We start from the raw sequence: 27,406 nt of genomic DNA on the forward strand, positions 1-27,406 counted from the left end.
GGTTGATGCGACTAAATCGAATATAACAATGAAAACTACTTTAAAGCTCGCAGCAACCGCTTTCATTTGATATCCATAATACACACACATTCTAGGGGTATCCGGGTTCATGTTTTGGCCTATATCTCGAGACCGTAGTCACCCAGCGGTGTAAAACTTACTCTGTACTAAAGCATACATCAACAACTTCAATTTGATACCCATAATGTCAAAACACATCCTAGTGTTACCGTGATCCACGTCTTGGCCTATATCTCGAGACCCTAGTCACCAATAGGTATGAAAATTACCCTGTACTAAAGCACTCATCAACAGCTTCAATTTGATACCCAAAATGTAAAAACACTGTCTAGGCGTTCACGGGCCCACGTGTGGCCTACATCCCCAGACCCTAGTCACCCAGGGGTATGAAAATTATCCTCTACTAAATCACTCATCAACAGCTTTCATTTGTTATCCATATTGTGTAAACACATTCTAGGGGTACACGGGTCCACGTTTTGGCCTATATCTCGAGACCCTAGTCACCCAAGGGTATGAAAATTATCCTGTACTATAGCACTCATCAACAGCTTTCATTTGATATCCATATTGTATAAACACATTCTAGGGGTACCCGGGTCCACGTTTTGGGCTACATCTCGAGACCCTAGCCTCCCAGTTGTATGAAAATTATCCTGCACTACAGCACTCATCAACAGCTTTCATTTGATATCCATACTGTATAAACACATTCTAGGGGTACCAGGGTCCACGTTTTGATATCAAGACCCTAGGTACGTAGCGAAAAAAAAGTAGACGCTGGCCGATTCTCAGACCTACCCAATATGCTCACAAAATTTCATGATAATCGGTTCAGCCGTTTCGGAGGAGTTAAGCCTCTAAAACCGTGACAGAAGAATTTATATTAGATATATTTTGAAAGACGTTTTTTCTGGACCGCAAAGCTCGAGAACGGCAAACCGATTGAGATGAAATTTTGAGCATAGGTTTGGTGGTCGACATGTTAATAGGCTAAAAAAACTGCAAAGATTCGGAAAGGTTTTTGAGATATCGACCAAAATGTGGACCAGGGTAACCCTAAAATGTGGTCATGCTATATGGGTATCAAACGATAGGTATCGACGATTGTTTTAATGTAGAGTTGATTTCATTTCAATATCCAACTTAGTTTGCGAGATATCGACCAAAATGTTGACCAGGGTAACCTCGGAAAATGTATATACATATATTATGGCTACCAAAGGTGTATGTATATTTAAAAGAAATTGGTGTTAGTTACACTATTTATAACTCAATAATGGCTGAACCGATTGGACTGAAAATTGGTGGAGAGGTAGCTTAGAACCAAGGGACGAACGTAGGATCTGGCTAGGGTCTTGAGATCACCCGGTGGACCTGGGTGTGTTTTACAATATGGGTCTCAAATGGAAGCTGTTTATGAATACTTTGATACGGGGTATTTTTCGTACCCCTGGGTGACATTCTCGAGATATAGGCCAAGACGTGGACCCGGATACCCCTAGAATGTGTGTGTAATATGGATATGAAGAGAAAGCTGTTGCTGAGAGCTTTAAAGCAGTTTTCATTGTGATATTCGATTTAGTCGCATCAAATATGCATGCGAAGCGAAATAGACATGAATAAATAATACAATCATACCTATTGACATACGTCCTATTCGATTCGCCTGAAATTTGGTATATAAATTCGCATATATTAGTATTTAGGATCTTTTTCCGGGAAGTAGACCAGAGACGGACAGGGACTGAGATTAGGACTAGGACTGGGACTGAGGCTCGTAGTGGGACTGGGACTGGAACAAAATCCATGCCATCCTCTGGGACAGGCAATTATGGATAACGAAGAATGAGAAGAACTTGAGAGAAGAGAAAAGAGGGAAGGAGAAGGAGACTGAGAAAGAGATATAGTGAGACGAAGATGAAGAGATAGATGAAGCGAAAAAGATGAAGGGGGGAGTGAATAAAAGTATTAAGCAAAAGTGAAAAGGGGAGAGGGCAGAGTTAGACGGAAAAAGCTTATTAAAATGTATGCAGATAGACCTAATTTAGGGCAATGTCTGCTGGGTCTGCTAGTAAATAAATAAATAACTTGAGCAAAAACCGATACTAAACTTAGTTCACGTAATTATCTGAACTCACTTTATATAGGTATTAAAAATGGGCAAAATCTGACTATGACAACGCCCACTTCTTTGGTATCAAAAATTTTGAAAAATGAAAAAATGCCATAATTCTATACCAAATACGAAAAAAGGGATGAAACATGGCGATTGGATTGGTTTTTTGACGCACAATATAACTTTAGAAAAAACTTTGTAAAATGGGTGTGACACCTACCGTATTAAGGGCGAACCCAAAAGTCCTTGGAATCATGGCAGGAATACTGTTCGTGGTATTACATATATAAATAAATTAGCGGTACCCGACAGATGATGTTCTTGGTCACCATGGTCCACATTTTGGACGATATCTCGAAAACACCTTCACATATACAACTAAGGGCCACTACCTTTTAAAACCCTCATTAATACCTTTAATTTGATACCCATATCGTCCACATATTACAGAGTCACCCCTGGTCCACCTTTATGACGATATCTCGAAAAGGCATCTATAGTCACCCCTGGTCCACCTTTATGGCGATATCTCGAAAAGGCGGCCACCTATAGAAATAAGTAAGGTACACTCTCTTTTAAAATACTCTTTAATACCTTTCATTTGATACCCATGTCATACAAACACATTCCAGGGTTATCCTAGGTTTATTTTCGTACATTGTCATTTTCCCTTATTTGACAAAGGATGAAGGAAAATTGTTCCCAAAAACGTCACCCTTGGTCGATATTTCCCAAGCGTATGTGACATGGAATTAAAACTCATCTACGAAAACAACGCAGCAGCTAAGCTCTCAGCTGAGTATGTAATGTTCGGTTACACCCGAACTTAGCCTTCCTTACTAGTTTTTTTTTTTTTTTGCAGAAAAGAAAATGACATACATAAGTACGAGTTTTTAAATGAAATTTGTTTCATATACCTGCATATGCACATACATAATTTGTTTGAAAAAAACTGCACACTTCAAATCTGATAAAACTTTGGTCCAAGGCGCTTTCCAGCCAAGTTATATAGATATAATTAAATCCCTGCGAATGCGTGGAAGTAGCTTCTTTTGTTTAAATAGGATATATGAACACTTGGGTAATAATTGAGAAGAAGTAATTCCTTTTTCTTAAATGATTTTATTCCTATAACCTAAAATACACCTATCACTGTTGGGATAGGATTTTTCAAGGGTTGGAAATGCTCGAATTAAAATCATATAGATAATGAATTTTTTAAGATATAGTAAATAAAGTATTAAAAAAAAAGGTTCAAAATGTGCTTCACATGGACTAAGTATATAAATATGAGATAGGGAAAATTCTATGAATTTTTACTTTCTTATAAAATAAAATAAATGTAAGGCGCGATAACCTCCGAAGAGATCTAAGGCCGAGCTTCTCTTCCAATTTGCGTCGTGCTCCTCTTGATTTTTCCCTACAAATTGGCCGGACGGGACCTACATGTTTTATGCCGACTCCGAACGGCATCTGCAAGGCAGATGAGTTTTCACTGAGAGCTTTTCATGGCAGAAATACAATCGGAGCGCTTGCCAGACACTGCCGAGGGGCGACCCCGCTTAGAAAAATTTTCTTCTAATTGAAAAATCTTATTTCTAAAATTTTGATGTTGCTTTGCCCGGGAGTTGAACCCAGGGCATACGGTGTGATAGGCGGAGCACGCTACCATTACACCACGGTGGCCGCCGTAGCGGTTTACGCCAACCACTTTTTCGGCGGCGGCGGCGCAGGATCCATAGTATACCGACGGCGGCGCACTGGCGTACTTACTATAAATAACTGGATTTTCTTATTTAAAAAAGTTATATTTAGGAAAGGTTTTGCATTATATATATGTATTTAATGAAATCGACGTTTTGGCCGTTTCGGACCTCCAACGGCAACGGGTTCTATATACTGGACTGATGCGAACTTTTCTCCAGGACCAATGGCTGATATTCAATGTCGCGGCTCAATTTCACCTTCAGTCGCTATTTATGATCTTTTAATAGTCATGATTCCCGTGGCACAGTTTTATCTATTAGCATCAAAGTTGTCCTATTTTTGATTGCGCCAAAGGGCGCTTCCAGTGTTTTCGGTTTTTTTTAAGGGCTACAATCTCCGAAGTTCGAACAGTAGCAATTCCGAACACCAGTCGTTACCGTGCCTCTTGGCCCTCACGCCGCTTGCCAGCACAAAGCCTATAGGACTATGGGTGTAAATCATATAGTCCTCGGCAACTCTACATAATTACAATTTTACAAGTGGGCACTGTACTTTTTATACTAAATCTGTATAGATCCCTGGATAAAATTTTTTAAAATTTGCAGACGTTTGTGGTCGAAATAGCATAGACGTTTGTGTTCGACCAATTTTAAGTTGAGAGATGTTAATAAAAATATAATATATTCTTCTCGGCCTTAAGATAACAATAAGTTTATTATGGTTGACCATATTGGTTTGATTGTCCTGGGAACCACTTTAAGTCTTCTTGGAAAGGTCAGAATCTCACCTGGTAAACGTATGTGCCTACATATTCCCATTTGTAACAGTAGCCGTAAAATGTAAGTGATTTTTAAACTTGGTTTGGAAAGGCTATAATAACGATGACTCACTCCAAGGGACTAGTAGGTGATGGGGTCGCCAACTTTACGAAATGTAAAATCAGAAGAATTTGGCTGCGGTAATAGCAAAATGTGAAAACCGAAATTAGCGTTTCAGACGCAGTTTTATAATTTCGCAAACAATCAAAAGAGGTTTGGATATAAGTCCAAGTGATTTTTAAAACCCTTCTCACATGTACATATATCTTAAATTTAAGTGCAAATCATTTCAAAAGGGTATTTAAGTAAGCCCCGTTGAGTAGCGCCAACTGATCGGCCTTTTCATTACCTTCTACTTTATGACCTGAAAGTCAATAAAAATGTATTGTATGGCCTGAGCGAGGTCTTTCCAATTATTTTTTGCATTCCAGGACACTTTTTGATAAAGTACTGTATGAGAGTATGGGCTTAATGACCGCCTGACTATCAATATAAATATTGACGCGTTTGCAGCTTAAGCGCACTTCCTCCAGAATTTCTGCCGCTTTCTTCGCAGCTACAATTTTCCAGAGTCAAGCAAACGTCAAGCTGTGAAGTTGTGTTTTGATTTTTACTGTGCCTTATTTTGTTTAAAATCAATAAATTTGTTGTTTTTTTAATAATTATTGTGCTAAAATATGTGTGCACTGCATTTAGCAATTTATAGTTTAGCTTTTGTTTACTTAAATAAATTTTATCTTTAATATAATTTGATCATATTCAAATGATTCATATTTGCAGGTCACCTTGCATATTTGTTGTTGAGGTTGATTGGCATTTACTTATTTTCAGGTTTCAATTGTTGTTATTTTGCCCGTGCACATTTTTTTCATTTTCTTCTCACTGTCACAGATGTTTGCATTGTGTGTTGTTAAGCGTCATTTAATAGTGATCTTAAACTGATCATAAAGTGATATTCAAACTATCCATAGAGTGATTTTCAAACTGTGATCTCCAATCTATTTTTATTGCCTCCTTCTGTTTAACCAATTCTAACTTTTTTATCCACATTCCCTAAATAAACTTTAAGAGACATTCTTTACCTTATAATGTACTGCAAATTTTGTAAACTTCCAAGTGAAAAATGTGACGCGATCAACGATAACAAGGGCGTGGGTTGGTCGTGCTTGAAAGGCAGATCCACGCAAGTAGATCTTTTTAACCTTTACAAACATACCCGAAACATATTCTCCGAAATCGATAAAGAACTTTCTGCATTGGGGGATAAATTCAAGTATTACGAAAACTTGTTTAAATCTTTTAAATGTGTTACCGATTTACCTTCTTATGCTAGTAGTGACAGCCGTGATAGTAAACGAAAACGGATTAATGTCTCGGCTGGCGTACTGACCCTCGAACCATTTCATCCGCACCCAATCGTTCCCGAATGTAGCACCCTAGATCGGGAGTCCTCGCAGTCTCTTCCGCCGTACCAATCCGCCCGTTAACCTACCACTGTTCAACCATCCTGCCGATCTCCCTCTGCTACGACGACCGTCAGCCGCCGCTCTCCTTCCTCCCTCACCATCTTGGAACGGAAAGCTTCTGCCCTCCTAGCACTTCCAGCCGTGTATGCTTGTGCTCGTAACACATAAATGTGGTGTATTTATTCAGTAGGAGTTTGTGGGACCTTTACTCGACTCTTGACGGACTGAGCGTTACCCCAGCCTTAGACAAAACCCACCTCATAAATTAATAAACTTAGGATCCCCAAGTCCACTTACAGTAGAGCCTTCAATATCAAAGGCACCCTCAACAAAAACTGCAGCTAAAAAAATATTGTACCTGTAAACGGTTCTCAGACGACTTAGCCTGGAACTAGGAAGTTGGTTGTAAAAAATCCATATCCGTATCAAGATTTGAGAGGGAGGCTTCTGAAGAGGATCTGAAGTCCGATATCTGCTTACAAACCGATCAAGTAACAATACGGGAATTTAATTTTAGCAATAAAAGAAATGTATCTTCCTTTAGATTAGATGTAGCTATTGAACATTTTGATACTACCTTGAGTAACGATTTTTGGCCCATTGGAGCATTTGTGCAGGAATTTGAATATAGGCGGAATAAGAGTCTTCCACACTTAGCAAAGATCTCTCTTAATAGCACTGAGTCAAAAAACCATGCTTAAAGACCAAATTATTTGAACTGTTTTTAAAATCATTTAACTTAAGTTACGATATAATTGTTTTTGCTGAAACTTTAATGAAGCCTCATGTCTTTAATTCAGAAGTCCTCTGTTTTAACTACCAAATATATCGAAATGACCGCCTGAACAGAGTCGGGTGTGGAGTTCTGCTTGCTGTACACTCTTCAATACTAACTGAAGAGATTAGCGTACCCGCCATTGATACAATCATTGTGAATTCATACAAGTGGCGAATGTTTGACAAAAACGTTCACAATAGTATATATATATATAGCCTCGATCACCTGTTAAATCCCTGTTCGATTACTTAAAACATTTGCTCAATAGTGTTTTTCAAACATTTTTGTAGACGACTGTTATATTGCATTATTTATATATTTTAACATGTTTGCTTAACTGGCTGCTCATATTTAATCTATTAACTAGGTTTTAGAAATTAATATTAATATGTAGTCTGATTTTCTGCATACACCTTTAAACGAAAAACTGATTTGAAACACAAATGAGCAATTCATGGCACTTCAATTTAATAAACGAGAGCAAAAAACAAACCATTCTTCCATTCTCTGGCCATTCGCGACAGCTGTTCTCCCTGTCAGCTATTATTTGACAGGTAAGTATGGCAATGGAGGAATGGAAAGATTCTTCGCTTGTATGTATTCACAATGGATACAATTGAGTTCTTATGCATATGCACTCAGCTAGCAAATAGCCACATTTATTTAGCCATCTGTTATATCCCGCCATCTTCTGAACTGTCCGTTTATATGCATCACATTTCCTTGCTAAAAACTGTAAATTCGATGCTACAGCCTTCCGATTCCATTATTGTCTTGGGTGACTTCAATATGCCGCACATTTCATGGTTCATCTCTGACTGTAACATCGTACCAGTTTCGTCAAAGTCTTCCAACAATGAATTTCCAGACGGAATAGCCGAACTTTGTCTTCAACAAATCAACTTACTTACTTACTTAATTGGCGCTTAACCGTCTAAACGGTTATGGCCGTCCAACAAGGCGCGCCAGTCGCTCCTTCGCTCCGCCAACCGGCGCCAATTGGTCACACCAAGGGAGTTTAAATCGTTTTCCACCTGGTCCTTCCAACGGAGTGGGGGCCGCCCTCTACCTCTGCTTCCATAGGCGGGTTCCGATAGAAACACTTTCTTGGCCGGAGCATCATCTTTCATTCGCATAACATGGCCTAGCCAGCGCAGCCGCTGCGTTTTAATTCGCTGGACTATGTTGATGTCTGCGTATAGCTCGTACAGCTCATCGTTAAATCTTCTTCGGTACTCGCCATCGCCAACGCGTAGAGGTCCATAAATCTTTCGAAGAACTTTTCTCTCGAACACTCCCAAAGCCGCTTCATCTGCTGTTGTCATGGTCCATGCTTCTGCCCCATATAGCAGGACGGGTACGATAAGTGACTTGTAGAGTATGATCTTCGTTCGCCGAGAGAGGACTTTACTTTTCAATTGCCTACCTAGTCCAAAGTAGCATTTATTGGCAAGATTGATTCTTCGCTGGATTTCAGTACTGATGTTGTTGCTAATGTTGATGCTGGTTCCCAAATAAACGAAGTCTTTTACTATTTCGAAATTATGGCTGCCAACAGTAGCGTGGTTGCCAAGGCGCATATGCGCTGACTCTTTGCTCGATGACAGCAGGTACTTCGTTTTGTCCTCATTCACCATCAAACCCATCTTTACCGCTTCTTTTTCCAGCTTGGAGTAAGCAGAACTAACAGCGCGGGTGTTTAGGCCGATGATATCAATGTCATCAGCATATGCCAGTAATTGCACGCTTTTATAGTATATTGTTCCAGTGCGGTTAAGTTCTGCAGCTAGTATAATTTTCTCCAGCATCAAATTAAAGAAATCGCACGATAGGGGGTCACCCTGTCTGAAACCTCGTTTAGTTTCGAACGGCTCGGAGAGGTCCTTCCCAATTCTGACTGAGCTGATGGTGTTGCTCAACGTCATTTTGCACAGCCGTATAAGTTTTGCGGGGAAACCAAATTCAGACATAGCGGCATATAGGCAGCTCCTTTTCGTGCTGTCGAAGGCGGCTTTAAAGTCGACGAAGAGGTGATGTGTGTCGATTCTCTTTTCACGGGTTTTTTCCAAGATTTGGCGCATTGTGAAAATCTGGTCGATGGTAGATTTACCAGGTCTGAAGCCGCACTGATAAGGTCCAATCAGCCGGTTCACGGTGGGCTTCAATCTTTCGCACAATACACTTGAAAGGACCTTATATGCGATACTAAGAAGGCTGATTCCACGATAGTTGGTGCATTATGCAGTATCCCCCTTCTTGTGGACTGGGCAAAGAACACTTAGATTCCAACCGTCGGGCATGCTTTCGTCCGCCCATATTTTGCTAAGAAGCTGCTCCATGCGCCTTACCAACTCCTCGCCGCCGAACTTGAATAGCTCCGCAGGCAATCCATCAGCGCCCACGGCCTTGTTGTTTTTCAATCTGGTTATTGCTATTCTAACTTCGTCATAATCGGGCGGGGGGACATATATTCCATCATCATCGATTGTGGGATCGGGTTCTTCATCTCTGCGCGGTGAATTGCTGCCTCCATTTAGGAGAGCAGAGAAGTGTTCCCTCCATAATCTAAGCACTCTCTGGACATCAGTTACAAGGTCGCCGTTTTCATTCCTACAGGAGTTTGCCCCGGTCTTAAAACCTTCCGTCTGTCGCCGTATTTTTTGGTAGAATTTTCGGGCGTTATTCCTGGTGGCTAACAGCTCAAGCTCCTCGCACTCACGCCTTTCTGCTTCTGCTTTTTTCTTCCTGAAAAGGCGTCTCGCTTCCCTTTTCAACTCACGATAGCGTTCACACACTCCTCTTGTCGCGCTCGCTTTTAACGTAGCCTTGTAGGCAGCGTCTTTTCTTTCTGTTGCAACGCGGCATTCTTCATCATACCAGTTGTTTTTTCGTGGCCGCCGGTAACCAATTTTTTCCTCGGCGGCAGTATGAAGTGCTTTGGAGATATGCTCCCACTGCTCCTGTATTCCTTCAGGATGAGTTGTGCCCTCAGAGAGCAGGTGTGAGAGTCGAGTTGCGAAATCATTGGCAGTCTGTTGTGATTGAAGCTTTTCGACGTCTAGCTTTCCTTGTGTTTTTTGTTCCTTGTTTTTAGCCGCGTTGAGGCGGGTGCGTATTTTGGCTGCAACGAGATAATGGTCCGAATCGATGTTAGGTCCTCGGATCGTTCGCACATCTAAAACACTGGAGGCATGCCGTCCGTCTATCACAACGTGATCGATCTGATTGCGAGTATTTCGATCAGGAGACAGCCATGTAGCTTGATGTATCTTTTTATGCATGAACCTCGTGCTTGATATGACCATGTTTCGAGCACCGGCAAAGTCAATCAGCCTCAGTCCGTTAGGAGAAGTTTCATTGTGTAGGCTGAACTTTCCGACTGTAGGGCCAAAAACACCTTCTTTGCCCACCCTGGCGTTAAAGTCGCCAAGCACGACTTTTATATCATGACGGGGGCAGCGCTCGTATGTGCGTTCTAATTGTTCATAAAAAGTGTCTTTCACCTCATCGTCTTTCTCCTCTGTCGGCGCATGGGCGCAGATGAATGATATATTAAAAAATTTTGCTTTTATTCGAATAGCGGCGAGACGCTCGTCCACAGGCGTGAACGCCAGCACTTGGCGACAAAGTCTCTCTCCCACCACGACTCCGACGCCGAAACTGCGCTTATTCGCATGGCCACTCCAATATATGTCACAATTTTTGATCTTCTTTCTTCCTTGCTTCGTCCAACGCATTTCTTGGATGGCGGTGATGTCAGATTTTGCTTTGACGAGGACATCAACCAGCCGGGCATCTGCACCAATCCCATTCAGGGAGCGGACGTTCCAGGTGCATGCCCTCAATTCATTGTCCTTCAAACGTTTGCCATGGTCGTCATCAATAGAGAGTGTATTTATCCGAGGCTTGTTGTTATATTTCATTGGAGTATGGTTTTACGTGGCGGGTCCCAAGCCCAGCGCACAACCCGCTCAGCGGGGGTGAAAATATTACTTGGCACGTTTATATAGCGAGCCGCTTGCTCCAAGACAGACGCCCGCTTGCAGCCGCACCTAGAGGTGTACAGACGCTGCCGATGAAATCTCCCCCGGCTAGCCCTTAAACCGATTATGTCAGAGTGGCCTAGCCAGGTTGTCGCCTTCTCACATTAGCTCACCGCTAAACGGGTGTTTAGCGGCTACCCAGAGGATACTTCGCCGCAAGCGACCGGCAGTAGTGAGCTGCTTGAACCGCATGCAAAAGAATCGCTCTGGCCATTCCCAGGTGAATGGCGGTCAGAAGCTTTCCCCACTTTCGTGGACTTCTACATACGGCCCCACCCTCCGTCAACATCCAATCAAATAAAGCCGGAAAAGTATTAGATTTAGCCTTTGTGGATGATGACTCAAATTATTCCATTAATCGATGCAAGCCCATTATTGAACCTGAAGATGTTTACCACCCTTCCCTCAAAATAGTTTATGAAGTGTTAAATGATGCTGGTAACCGCGGTAATAATGGATTCAACTCCAATTATCGTTTCGACTTTGCGAAGGCCAATTTCAAAAAATTAAATCGTGATCTATCTCGAATAGTGTGGAGCAAAGCGTTTCTCACTTTTACAATACCATTTACTGTATTTTGGAAAAATACTTACCTAAGCGGATTTGTGTACATTTCGATACAAGTCAAGTATGGTTCACTAAAGAGCTGAAAATTTTAAAAAATAAAAAGTATCGGTCTTTCAAGTTGTTAAAAAGACTGGTTTACATAACCAATATTTAGAGTACTCAATTCTACGCCATAAGTATTTTCAATTAAACAAAAAGTGTTACAAAGCTTATCTTTGCAAAATAAAAAAATATAATTTACAATCCGAAGGCATTTTACGAATTCGTAAACTCTAATCGCAGAGCGAAAGGGTTTCCATCATCTATGAAATTGAAAGATAATATTTCCAGCGATGATCAAGAGATTGCCAGCTTAAATTACTCTATTGAGACCAAAGTTTCGCCTGATGAATAACCATACCATCTTGATACGTGTAATTCAATCAGAGCGCCATTTATATCTTCAGAAGATGTATTATCTTATTTAAAAACTTTAAAGCAGACCTGCTAAATTTGAATTAGCATTAGTAATCAATTAATTAGATGCCTATTTTAATGGCCAATGATTATTTCAATTGTTTTCCGTAAAAAGCAATTACTAATTGATTACCATTAGAAAAAAATCAAAAAAAAAATCATGACTTTTTCCGATTATTGAAAAAAAAAATCAAAAAAATCAAAAATAATCAAAAGTAATCAAAAGGCCCTTTTGATTACTTTTGATTATTTTTGATTTTTTTTGATTTTTATTTTTTGATTTTTTTTTGATTATTTTTAATTATTTTTCTGCTTTGTTGAAAGAAAAATTCTCGTTTGTTGCATGCACGGAATAATTTCTACATACAAGTACATTTTAGGATGCAATATTAAATCGTAACCGCTTATCGAGGCAAATATATACATGCACCATATAGGATAAGTATATACACGTGCATAATTTGCTACACTCATTATCAAAAATAATAACGTTATGGTTCATCCTTAAGTAAAGCCAATTTTGTTTTGTATACAAAAGTAATATATCCACTATTATGGATTACGTTATGGCTATGCACTGATTGTTTTGTACATACCAGAACATTGGAGGATGTACCGGTATATCGTGAGCGCTTATGCTCATACAATAGGTATGAGTAATACTACTTAGGTTGATAGATTCACTTCCAACTGGAGCGATCCTCTAAGTTGTCATTCATCATCATGATTAGCTGTCTAACCGAAGGTTGTTATGTCCCAGATAAATTTATTAACAGAAGTCCATGTACATTAGATTAAAGTTTCTTTTTATTTCCTTATGATTACGTCTAGGATATTTCCTATCAAATCTTAAGTTTTGCATAGTGAACCATATTTTTAGTATTAACCACGGAAATTACAGAAAAGTGAGGTTTCGTACTAATCTAATGTACATGATCAATGGTACAGTTAGGAAATGTAAGCTGTGGTAATTTCATGTTATTTTTTTATTAATTTTATATATATGTGTTTTTGTAAACATAAAAATTGCATAAGTTGATGTTTTAAAAAGAAATAGTGATGTTATGAAATGTGTATCTAATTAATAATTATTTGAATCAATTACACATTTTTTCATTAAATTAACATTGCCAAAAATAACGATATTTCGATGGAAATTAAAACTTAAAAGAAAGTAAAATAAGAGGTATATTCATTATCTAAAAGTTGTTTTAGTCTTTATAACAAATTTGCATTTGCTTTCAGTAAAGTTAAGGTTTCGAATGAAACGTCCGACAAAGACTGACGCCTTGGAGCATTTATAATTCCTGCAAAGGAAAATAGTCGCTCAACAGGAGCAGAAGAAGTTAAGGGCGTGTTGAAGAGTTTTGCAGCTTCTTTCAACGCACTTCGTGTTTTCCAAATGTCCGTGCTAGTACATGAATCACCCAGATAGCTATACAGCTCATTTTGTACCAAATTTTTCAGCCCACCTTTTGTTGGAGAACATTGCCCCACACTGGAAATATTTTCGTCGTCTGGAAAAAAAAGAATTAACCTTTTAAAATAGGTATTTTCAATTTGATATGCACATGCAAATGTGTGTATATATACCATCGTCATCAAAACTGAAATATGCACTCCGCATTGTAGAACACTCTGTTTTAATGTAATTGTTAGGGAAAGAAATTTTTCCATTGTGGATGTGCAAATTTATTGTTTGCAATACCCTTCTTAAAATGTTTTCTTCGCTGGCTTCTTTGTTGTCCTTTTGCAATACTCTTAACCAGTTTAACTTAACATCAGGTGTCAAAACCGATGCAGTGATGGCAATGTTTGCTTCAGATGACAATTTAAAAAAAATATCGAATCGTTGCCTTAAACGCATCTCCAGTTTTCCAGCAATAAAACAGAGCAGATTCTTATTTAGTTTACTTATTTTCATTAATTTGTTACTTAATGTCATAAGTATAGGTAAAAGATATCCATAAAATACATTTTCTTCGCCTTGTAAAAAGTCCAAAGATTCGGAAATTGGCTTCATTAAAGATATAAAAGACTCCAAATAATCAATCTCCTCTAACGATATATGCGGAAGACTTAGTCTATCGTTAAGGTCGTTCAGAGTTTCTTTATAATAAAGAAGCTTTGCAACAGAATCGTAGAGGGAGTTCCAGCGTGTAACCACTGGTACAATCAACGAACAGCCTAAAGTCTCTATAATTATTTCCGAGGACTTTGGCCACTTACATTTCTTCCACAAATTATTGCACTTTTCAAAAACCTGTAAAAAAAGTGCGTTTCAATTATGTGATTATCGAAAACATACTTAGAGTGACGAGTGGGACTTATGATAAACAAGTTAAATAAGAAACGAAAAATGTGTAATTATTGCTTTGGACGCACTATATTAAGTGGCATCTATTCAATCTAAAGGTAATAATGTGGCCACCATTGTACAAAGTTATCACCACAGAGCCGCCGAGACAAAATCCGGGCCCGGGGGCAAAATAAATACGGGCCCACATACTAAAATGAACAAATTCTCAAAATCAAATTTACCACCTTTTAGATATTTAAATGCATTTGTATTTACATGTATATTTAAGCGTATACATGCATACATGTATATTAACCTGGGTCGATATGTAAAGTTAACCGATATCGTGCCATCGATTTTTCGATAGGATTTGGGCTCAGGGAAAAAAAGTTCCACTACGCATACCCAAAAAAATAAATTTCGAGCCTGTGAAAAAAATATGGCGAAAGGGTAAATTTTTCGACCAAAACACTCCCCAAAACCCAAAAAATATTTTTTTTTTCAAAAAACTGTTGTAAAAACTAAGGCGATAACAGTTTTTTGAAAAAAAAAAAAATTTGTTTATGGTTTTGAGGAGTGTTTTAGTCGAAAAATTTACCCTTTCCACATTTTTGTCGCAGGCACGAAAATAATTTGTTTGGGTATGCGTTGTGGAACTTTTTTCCCTGAGTCCAAATCCTATCGATCGAAAAATCGATGGCGCGATATCGGTTAATAAATCGACCACTCTAATGTATATCGCTGTATAGGAATTTGCATCATACCGAATTTTTCTGCTGTAACGACGCCAAAAACCAGCAACACCTTATGCGGGGTGCAGACCCGTTATGAAATTTATAAAATTTGTTCAAATTTAAAATGATTGCTATCTACGAAAGGTGATTAAAGGTGTGGTTTGTTTATTTTCTGTACGCAAAAAGCTGGGATAGCATTTTGAGATTCCCGGGCCCCTCCAAAGCCCGGGCCCGGGGTAAATGACACCCTCATCCCCCCCACCCCCTCAAATAGCATTAAACTTTAAACAAGTTTTATTAATGAATGGTATTACGTAAATTACGTAAACTAACGGGTATGAACCGTTTCAGGAAAGTTAGAAAATTCAAAAATGTACAATGTGAGTTCGTGTCTTGAGTCTTTGGTTTTCTTAACGAATATTTAAAAAATATTAAACTAGCACACAAAATAAAAAAGTGGGCATGTATTTCGCGGTACTAGGAGTTGCTTTAAATTAGGAACAAGCACGTTGAAATACACGTCGCTCCATGAGTTGTTTTAATTTAAAATATTTACCATTGTGTGTCTACTATACAGAGATTCATTGCTCTTTAAAATTTTCATGAAATCACTTGTTGCTAGTAAATTTAAAGTATGGCTCGAGCATCGGTGGTGTTTTCCCAAAAAGTCATCATTTTCGAAATCTGGTAACTCTTCTTCGTTTTCGTCTGCAAGTTGTTCGAAGCTTTCGTTGATTCCATAATCTTTAAACGCTTTGACAAAATTAGACCCGTTATCAGTAACTATCATAATTACATTACAGCAGTTAAGGCCGAATGAACAATTGATGTCTTTGATCATTTGAGCAATTTTTTCCGCAGAATGTACTCCCTTTATCCTCTTGCATGCCAGGGCCATTGATTTTCTCTCAAAATTTTCCGATACCCAATGGCATGTATATCCCAAAAAGCTTCGATGATTTCCCGACCAAATATCACTTGTCGTACAAAAATATTTTGCCATAGATATATTTTGCTTTATTTTTGTCAACATCTTGCCGTACATACCATCCAGCCTTTTCACAGCTGTTTGCCTACTCATTACCTTAAGCCCTGTGTCTGCAAACAAATCTATAAAGGACTTTTTGTCTACTATGGACACTGGCAAATCGCAATCAACAATAGCTTTTAAAAGTTTCTTATCAAAGCGATCATGAGAACTGGAATAAGCCACGTTCCCGTCCTTAAGATTTTTATATTTTCGATAAACATCAGTGTGTTTCGCTTTCAAATGAGTTATAAAGTTTGAAGATACATCTCCAGTTCCTCGTATTACGCGACCACAAGTTGAACATTTTGCGTTTGTCAAAAATTTGTTATTTTCATTAAACTAAATGGGAAAATTATAAATTTATTAAAACGACTGTCATATTTGAGCAAGAAGATGGAATGAAATATGTAATTTATCATCCCAAGATTTGTTTTTAATTTAATGGCGTGTACTAGAGATATACTCCGCACGTATCATCTCTGAATCAATATTTTTATATATTTGGCTTAAATGGCAACATTAAAATGAGGTGTAAAGCAAATACAGAGCTCAAAAATAAAAAATTGAACGCACATTTATGGTATGGCGGTGGAAGTGTGATGGGTTTGGGCCTACTTGGCGGCCTCTGGAGTTGGCAAAGTAACTTTCTTTGAAGCCACAATGGACCAAAATTTTTATTTAACCTTACGAGAAGATAATTTGTTGCAAATTGTCCCTAATTCAGGTGTACGTGATCGATTTCGCAATAACCAAGACAAATACTCCTAACACATATCCAGGATTGTGCCGGGATTGTACAGGCACGGGTAATATTCAACTGGCTACACCTCATGAATCCACTTCCTCAATCTCTCGCCCGAAATGTCTTGGAAAATTTGTGGTAATCGGCTACAAGGCAAAAGCAAATTAGTAAGATTAGCGATTAAAAAACTACTTTTGTCGAAGAAAGGCATAAGGTGCCACGCGAACCGCTCAAAACTAATTGCATCTATGGAAAATCATCTTAAAGATGTTACTTAAGAAAATGGTGGTCCTACGAGGTACTAAACTAAATAAAAAAGTAATTTTTTCTAAGGCAGGGCGCAATGCACGAAAAAAGAGATAATTTTAGTTTTTATTAATTATCAAAAAAAACGTGTAAACACATGAAAACTAAGTATTTATTCAAATAAAAGCATATTTTTATTAACATTGTGCATTTGATTTTTTTTGACACCGTCACTAGTTTCCTTTCTGTATAGCTTAACAATGTTGTTCTGTAGCTGCACGAAATAAGCTGTGAGCCAGGTATTTGGATGGCTTAATTAATAAATACCTAACCAATTACACGTAAAACAAAGAAAAACTTTTATTTGCAAATTTATTTATTGCTTTGATATAATAAATTCCAAATTTATAAATATTTATTATTTTATTTAAGAACTTGTGTAATATAAGCACGTTCATTTTTGAAAAAATTTACTAAATTAGAAAAAGTCAGCGAAAAATATGATAACAGATAAACGTTTATTGAAAAAAACTCACCCTTTCTACATTGGTATAATATTCGTCCTTGAAAATTAAATTCGTTGACTTTTTTGATAATATTTGAATATTGTTAAAGGACGTTTTCCTTTTCTGTGGTTGCGGCACATAATCGGGGTCGATTGTATCGTCCCCAGAAAAATCACGCACTTCCGAAACCGACATTTACTGACAAATTACCGTTCGCGCACAACAATGTTTTTTTTATACAACTTTTTACTGAATAATTTTATTTCTATTAGTTTTTCCTTTATATACATAAACTTTTACGAAAAATCTCAAGCAAATTTGTTTGCCTATTATACAGTATTTTTCAACATGGTTGCATATTTTACAAGGAATATATATATATATATATATATGGTAAAAGTCTATAACAGCGGCCGACTGTTAATACGCATCCTAAAAGACTTGATATCAGTATTAATAATCCGAAGGCGGAAAACAAAAATTTTGAGTCGTTCAAAGGATATTAAGGAAACAAATTTATAACAAAGCTCTCTAAACGGGACGAAGAACACTCATATAATGGCGATGATATGAAACCAATATTACTTAATAAAGCGGACAATATGATAAACTTTGATTACATAACAATCAGTGCATTGCCATAACGTAATCCAAAATAGTGGATATATTAATTTTATATACAAAACAAAATTGGCATTACTTAAGGACGAACCATAGAGTATCGTTATTATTTTATACAATGGGTGTAGCAAATTATGCACGTGTATATACTTATCCTATATGGTGCATGTATGTATATATTTGCCTCGATAAGCGGTTACGATTTAATATTGCATCCTAAAATGTACTTGTATGTAGAAATTATTCCGTGCATGCAACAAACGAGAATTTTTCTTTCAACAAAGCAGAAAAATAATTAAAAATAATCAAAAAAATCAAAAAAAAATCAAAAAAAATCAAAAAAAATCGAAAAAAATTGAAAAAATCAAAAATAATCAAAAGAGCCTTTTTTGATTACTTTTGATTATTTTTGATTTTTTTGATTTTTTTTCAATAATCGGAAAAATCATGATTTTTTTTGATTATTTTCTTTAATTAATTGAAAAGTAATCATTAAAAATAGAAAATAATTGCAAGTAATCATTAAATGACGTTTAAAGAAAATAATCAATGGAACGGCTAATGATTACCATTAGTAATCATTATTTAACAGGTCTGCTTTAAAGGTATCATATACATACGCCCTGACAGGATCCCAACACACTTTCTTAAAATTGTGCTCCATACATCTATCAGCCACTAACAGATTTATTAAATTTATCTTTAATACTAGCCTTTACCCGCGGCCCCGTCCGTAAGGAGTAAATGAAATATATGGGGTATTCACGTTAGCCTGCTTATCAAGTTATCTGTTTAAAAATTTTTTCTGTCTAATGCATTTTATTTTAGTAATTGAGTAAAAAAAAGAACTATATGAGCTGATAACCTGATAGGATCCCCAAGTGATCCAGAAATTATCCAGAAAAAGCCACGAAATGACCCCAACGCTATCGCGAACGGATTCCGAAAACCATACAGAAACGCCACGGAAGGGTCTCCAAAAGTTCCCGAAATAGTCTCAAAAAAACCAGATATGACAACGAGACAATTCTAGACTTATCCAGAGAACCACACAGAAATGATCCCTGAAGGGTACCAAAGTGACCCCGAATTAGTCCCGAAAAAGTTCCGAAATTACCCTGAAGGGCTCGCGGACGGATCTCAAAAACCATCCAGGAAGGGTTCCCAAAGTATCCCGACATAGTCCAGAAAAAGCTCCGAAAAATTACCGAAATGACCCCGAGGGATCCACGACGGATCCGAAAACCATAGAGAAATTATTCCGGAAGGTATCCCAAATGATCCCGAAATAGCCCCTAAATAACCACGACGGGAACCCGGACGGATCCCGAAAATCATCCAGAAATGATGCCAAAAGGGACACCATATGATCCCGAGAAATTCCCGAAATGACGCCGACGGGATCCCGAAAACCGTCCAGAAATGATGGCGGAAGGGACCCCAAATTATCCCGAAAAATTCCCGAAATTACCCCGACGGATACCGAAAACTATTCAGGAATGATGCCGGTAGGTACCCTAAATGATCCCGAAATGACCCCGTCGCGATCCCGGACGGATCCCGAAAATTATCATTAAATGATGCCGGAAAGGTCCTCAAATGATCCCCTAATAGTCCCGAAATTACCCTGACGGGATCCCGGACGGATCCCGAAAACCATCCAGAAATGATGCTGAAAGGTTCCCCAAATGATCTCGTATTAGTCGAGAAAAAGTCCCGAAATGACCCCGACGGGATCCCGAAAACCATCCAGAAATGATGACGGAAGATACCCCAAGTGGTCCCGAAATAGCCCCGAAATGGCCCCTAAGGGATCCGCGACGGATCCCGAAAACCATCCAGAAATGATGCCGGAATGGTCCCCAAATAATTGCGAATTGGTCCCGAAATTATACCGGAATAGTCCCGAAAATGTCCCAAAATAACCCCGAAGGGATCCCGGACGGATCCCGAAAACTATACAGAAATGATCCCGAAATAGTCCCGAAAAAGTCCCGAAATCACCCCGGCGGGATCCCGGACGGATCCCCAAAACCATCCAGAAATGATCCCGGAAGGGTTTCGATATGACCCTAACGACATTACAAATAAGGTGAAGATAATTATGAAACCATGTTAATAAGGCAGCAGGCGCGTTGGAGCGAATGAAGAGTTACATAGAAACATACAGGTAAAGCTAATAAAAACGTTGAAGGAGGGCGGATGGCGGGAGGAGAAGGAGAGGACCACTGATCGTTTTTCCAAAATTGTTTAGATCTCGATCTGTATGTGCCAGATACCAAAAACTATTGATTTGGAGAAAATTTTTATTGAGTTATAACAATTTATAGAGGAGGGGCGGAGAAGAGGGGAGGGGTGCGGAGGGTGTCACTGCTCACTTTGGAAGCCCTCCACTTATTTGACCAATTGAGTCTGTAATATTGGTGAAGTCCAGTATAAGTAAATTTATAATGTGTAAAAATTATTAAAAAGTAATTGTTCGAAGGGGTCGTGGGATCCCTACCCCTTTTTCCATCCTCGAAAAAAATTTCGCCAGTAGACTATTGTCTGTGTCCTAAATTTCATCAAAGTCCGTGCAGCCGTGATTCAGTCACAAAAACGAAAAAATACAATAATTAAATTATAACTGTTCCTAAGGGGCGGGGGCCTACCCCTTTTCAAAAAAATATAACTAGTAGATCCTTCTAGACTATTGTCTATACGTGTGCAAAATTTCATCCAAATCGGTCCAGCCGTTCTTGCGTGATTGAGTCACAAATACAAATGTCTGGACAGACATCCAAACATCCAAACATCTAAACTTCCAAACTTTCCCATCTATAATATATTAGCCTTTACCCGCGGCCCCGTCCGCAAGGAGAAATTTAAATATATGGGCTATTCGCGTTAGCCTGCTTATTATCAAGTTATCTGTTTAACATTTTGTTTTCTGTCTAATGCATTTTATTTTTGTAATTGAGTAAAAAAAAAACTAAATGAGCTGATAACCTGATAGGATCCCAAATGATCCCGAAATTATCCAGAAAAAGCTACGAAATGACCCCACGCTATCGCGGACGGATCCCGAAAACCATCCAGAAATGCCCCGGAAGGGTCTCCAAAAGTTCCCGGAATAGTCCCAAAAAAACCCGAAATGACAACGACACCATTCTAGACGTATCCAGAGAACCACACAGAAATGATCCCTGAAGGTGTTCCAAAATGATCCCGAAAAGGTTCCGAAATGACCCTGTCGGGCTCCCGGGCGGATTTCAAAAATCATCCAGAATATATCCAGGAAGGGCCCCTAAATTATCCCGACATACTCCAGAAAAAGTTCCGAAATGGATCCGAGGGGATCCACGACGGATCGCGAAAACCATACAGAAATTATTCCAAAATAGTCCGGAAATTACCCAGATGGGATCCCGCACAGATCCAGAAATCATCCCGGAAGGGGCCAAAAACTATCCCGGAAAAGTAACAAAAAACCCCGAAATGGCTCCTACGGCATCCCGGACGGATCCAGAAATGATCTCGAAAGGGTCCCGAAATAACCCTGATGGATCCGGCAAACCATCAAGAAATTATGCCGGAAGGGTCCCCAAATGATCCCGAAATAATACAGAAAAAGTCACGTAACGACCCCTAGAGGATCCCCAAATGATCCCGTATTAGCCCCGAAAAGGTCCCGAAATAACCCCGACGGGATCTCGGACAAATCCAGAAAACCATCCAGAAATGATGCCGGAAGGGATACCAAATGATTCTGAAAGAGTCCGGCAATGATTCCGAAGGGATCCCGAACGAATACCTAAAATCATCCAGAAGTGATTCCGGAAAGGTCCTCAAATGATCACCTAATAGTCCCGAAATGACCCTTAAGGGGTCCTGGACGGATCCTGTAAACCATCCAGAAATGATCCTGATATAGTCCCGAAGAAGTCCCGAAATGACCCTGACGGGATCTCTAACTCATCCCTAAATGACCCTGACGGGATACCGGACATATCCCGAAAGCCATCCAGAAATGATCTTGGGAGGGACCCAAATGATCCCGAAAAAGTCCCGCAATGATTCCGACGGGATTCTGAACGGATACCGAAAACCATTCAGAAGTGATGCCGGAAAGGTCCTCAAATGATCACCTAATACCAAAATAACCCTGACGGCATCCCGGACTGATCACGAAATCCATCCAGAAATGATCTTGGGAAGGTCCCAAAATGATCCCGAAATAGTCTCGGAAAAGTCCAGAAATTACCCTGACGGGTTCCCGGACGAATCCTGAAAGCCATCCTTAAATGATCCCGAAAAAGTCCCGAAATGACCCTGATGGGACCCCGAAAGTATCCCGAAAACTATCCAGAAATGATGCCGGAAAGATCCTCATATGATCTCCTAATAGTTCCGAAAAGACCCTGACGGGATCCCGAACGGATCCCGACAACTATCCAGAAATGATACCGAAAGGGCCCGCAAATGATCCCGTATTAGTCGAGAAAAAGTCCCGAAATGACCCCGACGGGATGCCGGACGAACCCAAAAACCATCCAGAAATGATGCCGGAAGGGACCCCAAATGATCCCGAAAAAGTCCCGCAATTATTCCGACGGGATCCTGAACGGATACCGAAAACCATCCAGAAGTGATGCCGGAAAGGTTTTCAATGATCACCTAATAGTCCCAAAATGACCCTGACGGCATCCCGGACAGATCCCGAAATCCATCCAAAAATGATCTTGGGAAGGTCCCAAAATGATCCGAAATAGTCTCGGAAAAGTCCAGAAATTACCCTGACGGGTTCCCGGACGAATCCTGAAAGCCATCCTAAAATGATCCCGAAAAACTCCCGAAATGACCCTGACGGTAGGTACCCCAAATGATCCCGAAATGACCCTGACGGGATCCCGAAAGGATTCCGAAAACTATACAGAAATGATTCCGGAAAGGTCCTCAAATGATCCCCTAATAGTCCCGAAATGACCGTGACGGGATCCCGAACGGACCCCGACAACTATCCATAAATGATACCGAAAGGGTCCGCAAATGATCCGGTATTGGTCGAGAAAAAGTCCCCAAATGACCCCGACATACTCCAGAAAAAGTTCCGAAATGGCTCCGAGGGGATCCACGACGGATCGCGAAAACCATACAGAAATGATTCCGGAAGGATCCCAAAATGATCCCGAAATAGTCCGGAAATGACCCAGATGGGATCCCGCACAGATCTAGAAATGATTCCGGAAGGGTCCAAAAAATATCCCGGAAAAGTAACAAAAAATCCCGAAATGGCTCCTACGACATCCCGGACGGATCCAGAAATGATCTCGGAAGGGTCCCCAAATGATCCAAAATGGTTCCGAAATGACCATGATGGATCCGGCAAACCATTAAGAAATTATGCCGGAAGGGTCCCAAATGATCTCGAAATAATACAGAAAAAGTCACGAAACGAGCCCTAGAGGATCCCCAAATGATCCCGTATTAGCCCCGAAAAGGTCCCGAAATAACCCCGACGGGACCCCGGACAAATCCCGAAAACCATCCAGAAATGATGCAGGAAGGGATCCTAAATGATTCCGAAAAATTCCCGAAAAAGTCCGGAAATTACCCCGGCGGGATCCCGGACCGATCCCGAAAACCATCCAGAAATGATCCCGGAAAGCTCTCGATATGACCCTTACGGGATCACAAATAAGGTGAAGCTAATTATAAAACCATGTTAATAAGGCAGGAGGCGCATTGGAGCGAATGAAAAGTTACATAGAAACATAGAGGTAAAGCTAATAAAAGCGTGCTAATAAAAACAATTTAAGGAGGGCGGATGGCGGGAGTAGAAGGACAGGACCACTGATCGTTCCTCCACAATTGTCCAGATCTCGATCTGTATATGCCAGATACCAAAAACTATTGATTTAGGAGAAAATTTATATTGAGTTATAACAGTTTATAGATTTTACACCAGAGGGGGTGATAAAGGGGGGGGGGGGGCGTGGGGTGGCGGAGTGTATCACTGCTTATTTTGTAAGCCCTCGACTTATGTGAGCCCTTGAGTCTGTGATATTGGTGAAGGCCAGTATACGTAAAGTTATAATGTGTAAAAATTATTAAAAAGTAATTGCTCGAAGGGGTCGTGGGGCCCCACCCCTCTTTCCATGTTCGAAAAAAATTTCGCTAGTAGACTATTGTCTGTGTCCCAAATTTCATCAAAGTCCGTGTAGCCATTCTGGCGTGATTCAGTCGCAAAGAAGAAAAAATATAATAAATAAATTATAACTGTTCCTAGGGGCCGGGGACCACGCCCCTTTTGAAAAATATACAGCTAGTAGATCCTTCTAGACTATAGGCTATATGCGTGCCAAATTTCATCCAAATCGGTCCAGCCGTTCTTGCGTGATTGAGTCACAAAGACAAACGTCTGGACAAACATCCAAACATCCAAACTTTGCCATTTATAATATACACTAGCCTTTACCCGCGGCCCCGTCCGCAAGGAGAAAATAAAATATATGTGCTATTCACGTTAGCCTGCTTATCAAGTTATCTGTTTAAAAATTATTTTTGTCCAATGTATTTTATTTTTGTAATTTAGTAAAAAAAAATAACTAAATGAGAAGATAAGCTGAAAGGCACGCTTTCATGAATAGTACAATACAGTTTTTTCGAATTAAAAAATACATTTTGTTTATAAATTAAATTAACTGATATGAAAGGGGTGAAAAAATTACTACTCATAGAACAAAGGAGTGAAACTACAATTAGCTAAAACCAAAGAGAATTTTTTAGACGAAAATAGTGTTGCTTTTTCGGGTATTTAGTTGGTTAAAATATTACAAAAAGTATAATTATAGTTATAACAGTTCCTTACACGATTATAGAACGAAAAAGCTGTGTTAGATTGAAGATAAACATACCCAATTTTAATTACGAATAATTAGCAGCAAATCCACGGCCATAAAAGCTCATAATTTAGAAAGGCATGTGTGCTGAACTACCGGTAGCGAAGAGACCTAAAATGATCCCTGAAGGGTCCCAAGATGATACTAAAATTCCAGGACAGATCCCGAAAATCATCCAGAAATTAACCAGGAGGGGTCCTAAAATGATTTAGAAATAGTCCCGAAAAAGTCCCGAAATTACCCCTATGGGTTCCCATACAGATCCCGAAAACCATCCAGAAATGATACCGAAAGGTTCGCCAAATAATCCCGTATTAGTCCCGAAAAAGTAAGGAGTGGTACGACGGAATTCCTGACGGATCCCGAAAACCATCCAGAAATTATGCCGGAAGGGACACCAAATGATCACGAAATGGCCCCGACGGAATCCTGGATGGATCACGAAAACCATACAGAAATTATTCCAAAATAGTCCGGAAATTACCCAGATGGGATCCCGCACAGATCCAGAAATCATCCCGGAAGGGGCCAAAAACTATCCCGGAAAAGTAACAAAAAACCCCGAAATGGCTCCTACGGCATCCCGGACGGATCCAGAAATGATCTCGAAAGGGTCCCGAAATAACCCTGATGGATCCGGCAAACCATCAAGAAATTATGCCGGAAGGGTCCCCAAATGATCCCGAAATAATACAGAAAAAGTCACGTAACGACCCCTAGAGGATCCCCAAATGATCCCGTATTAGCCCCGAAAACGTCCCGAAATAACCCCGACGGGATCTCGGACAAATCCAGAAAACCATCCAGAAATGATGCCGGAAGGGATACCAAATGATTCTGAAAGAGTCCGGCAATGATTCCGAAGGGATCCCGAACGAATACCGAAAATCATCCAGAAGTGATTCCGGAAAGGTCCTCAAATGATCACCTAATAGTCCCGAAATGACCCTTAAGGGGTCCTGGACGGATCCTGTAAACCATCCAGAAATGATCCTGATATAGTCCCGAAGAAGTCCCGAAATGACCCTGACGGGATCTCTAACTCATCCCTAAATGACCCTGACGGGATACCGGACATATCCCGAAAGCCATCCAGAAATGATCTTGGGAGGGACCCAAATGATCCCGAAAAAGTCCCGCAATGATTCCGACGGGATTCTGAACGGATACCGAAAACCATTCAGAAGTGATGCCGGAAAGGTCCTCAAATGATCACCTAATACCAAAATAACCCTGACGGCATCCCGGACTGATCACGAAATCCATCCAGAAATGATCTTGGGAAGGTCCCAAAATGATCCCGAAATAGTCTCGGAAAAGTCCAGAAATTACCCTGACGGGTTCCCGGACGAATCCTGAAAGCCATCCTTAAATGATCCCGAAAAAGTCCCGAAATGACCCTGATGGGACCCCGAAAGTATCCCGAAAACTATCCAGAAATGATGCCGGAAAGATCCTCATATGATCTCCTAATAGTTCCGAAAAGACCCTGACGGGATCCCGAACGGATCCCGACAACTATCCAGAAATGATACCGAAAGGGCCCGCAAATGATCCCGTATTAGTCGAGAAAAAGTCCCGAAATGACCCCGACGGGATGCCGGACGAACCCAAAAACCATCCAGAAATGATGCCGGAAGGGACCCCAAATGATCCCGAAAAAGTCCCGCAATTATTCCGACGGGATCCTGAACGGATACCGAAAACCATCCAGAAGTGATGCCGGAAAGGTTTTCAATGATCACCTAATAGTCCCAAAATGACCCTGACGGCATCCCGGACAGATCCCGAAATCCATCCAAAAATGATCTTGGGAAGGTCCCAAAATGATCCGAAATAGTCTCGGAAAAGTCCAGAAATTACCCTGACGGGTTCCCGGACGAATCCTGAAAGCCATCCTAAAATGATCCCGAAAAACTCCCGAAATGACCCTGACGGTAGGTACCCCAAATGATCCCGAAATGACCCTGACGGGATCCCGAAAGGATTCCGAAAACTATACAGAAATGATTCCGGAAAGGTCCTCAAATGATCCCCTAATAGTCCCGAAATGACCGTGACGGGATCCCGAACGGACCCCGACAACTATCCATAAATGATACCGAAAGGGTCCGCAAATGATCCGGTATTGGTCGAGAAAAAGTCCCCAAATGACCCCGACATACTCCAGAAAAAGTTCCGAAATGGCTCCGAGGGGATCCACGACGGATCGCGAAAACCATACAGAAATGATTCCGGAAGGATCCCAAAATGATCCCGAAATAGTCCGGAAATGACCCAGATGGGATCCCGCACAGATCTAGAAATGATTCCGGAAGGGTCCAAAAAATATCCCGGAAAAGTAACAAAAAATCCCGAAATGGCTCCTACGA

Source organism: Eurosta solidaginis, chromosome 1, assembly GCF_040869045.1.
Source record: "Eurosta solidaginis isolate ZX-2024a chromosome 1, ASM4086904v1, whole genome shotgun sequence".
NCBI lineage: Eukaryota > Metazoa > Arthropoda > Insecta > Diptera > Tephritidae > Eurosta > Eurosta solidaginis.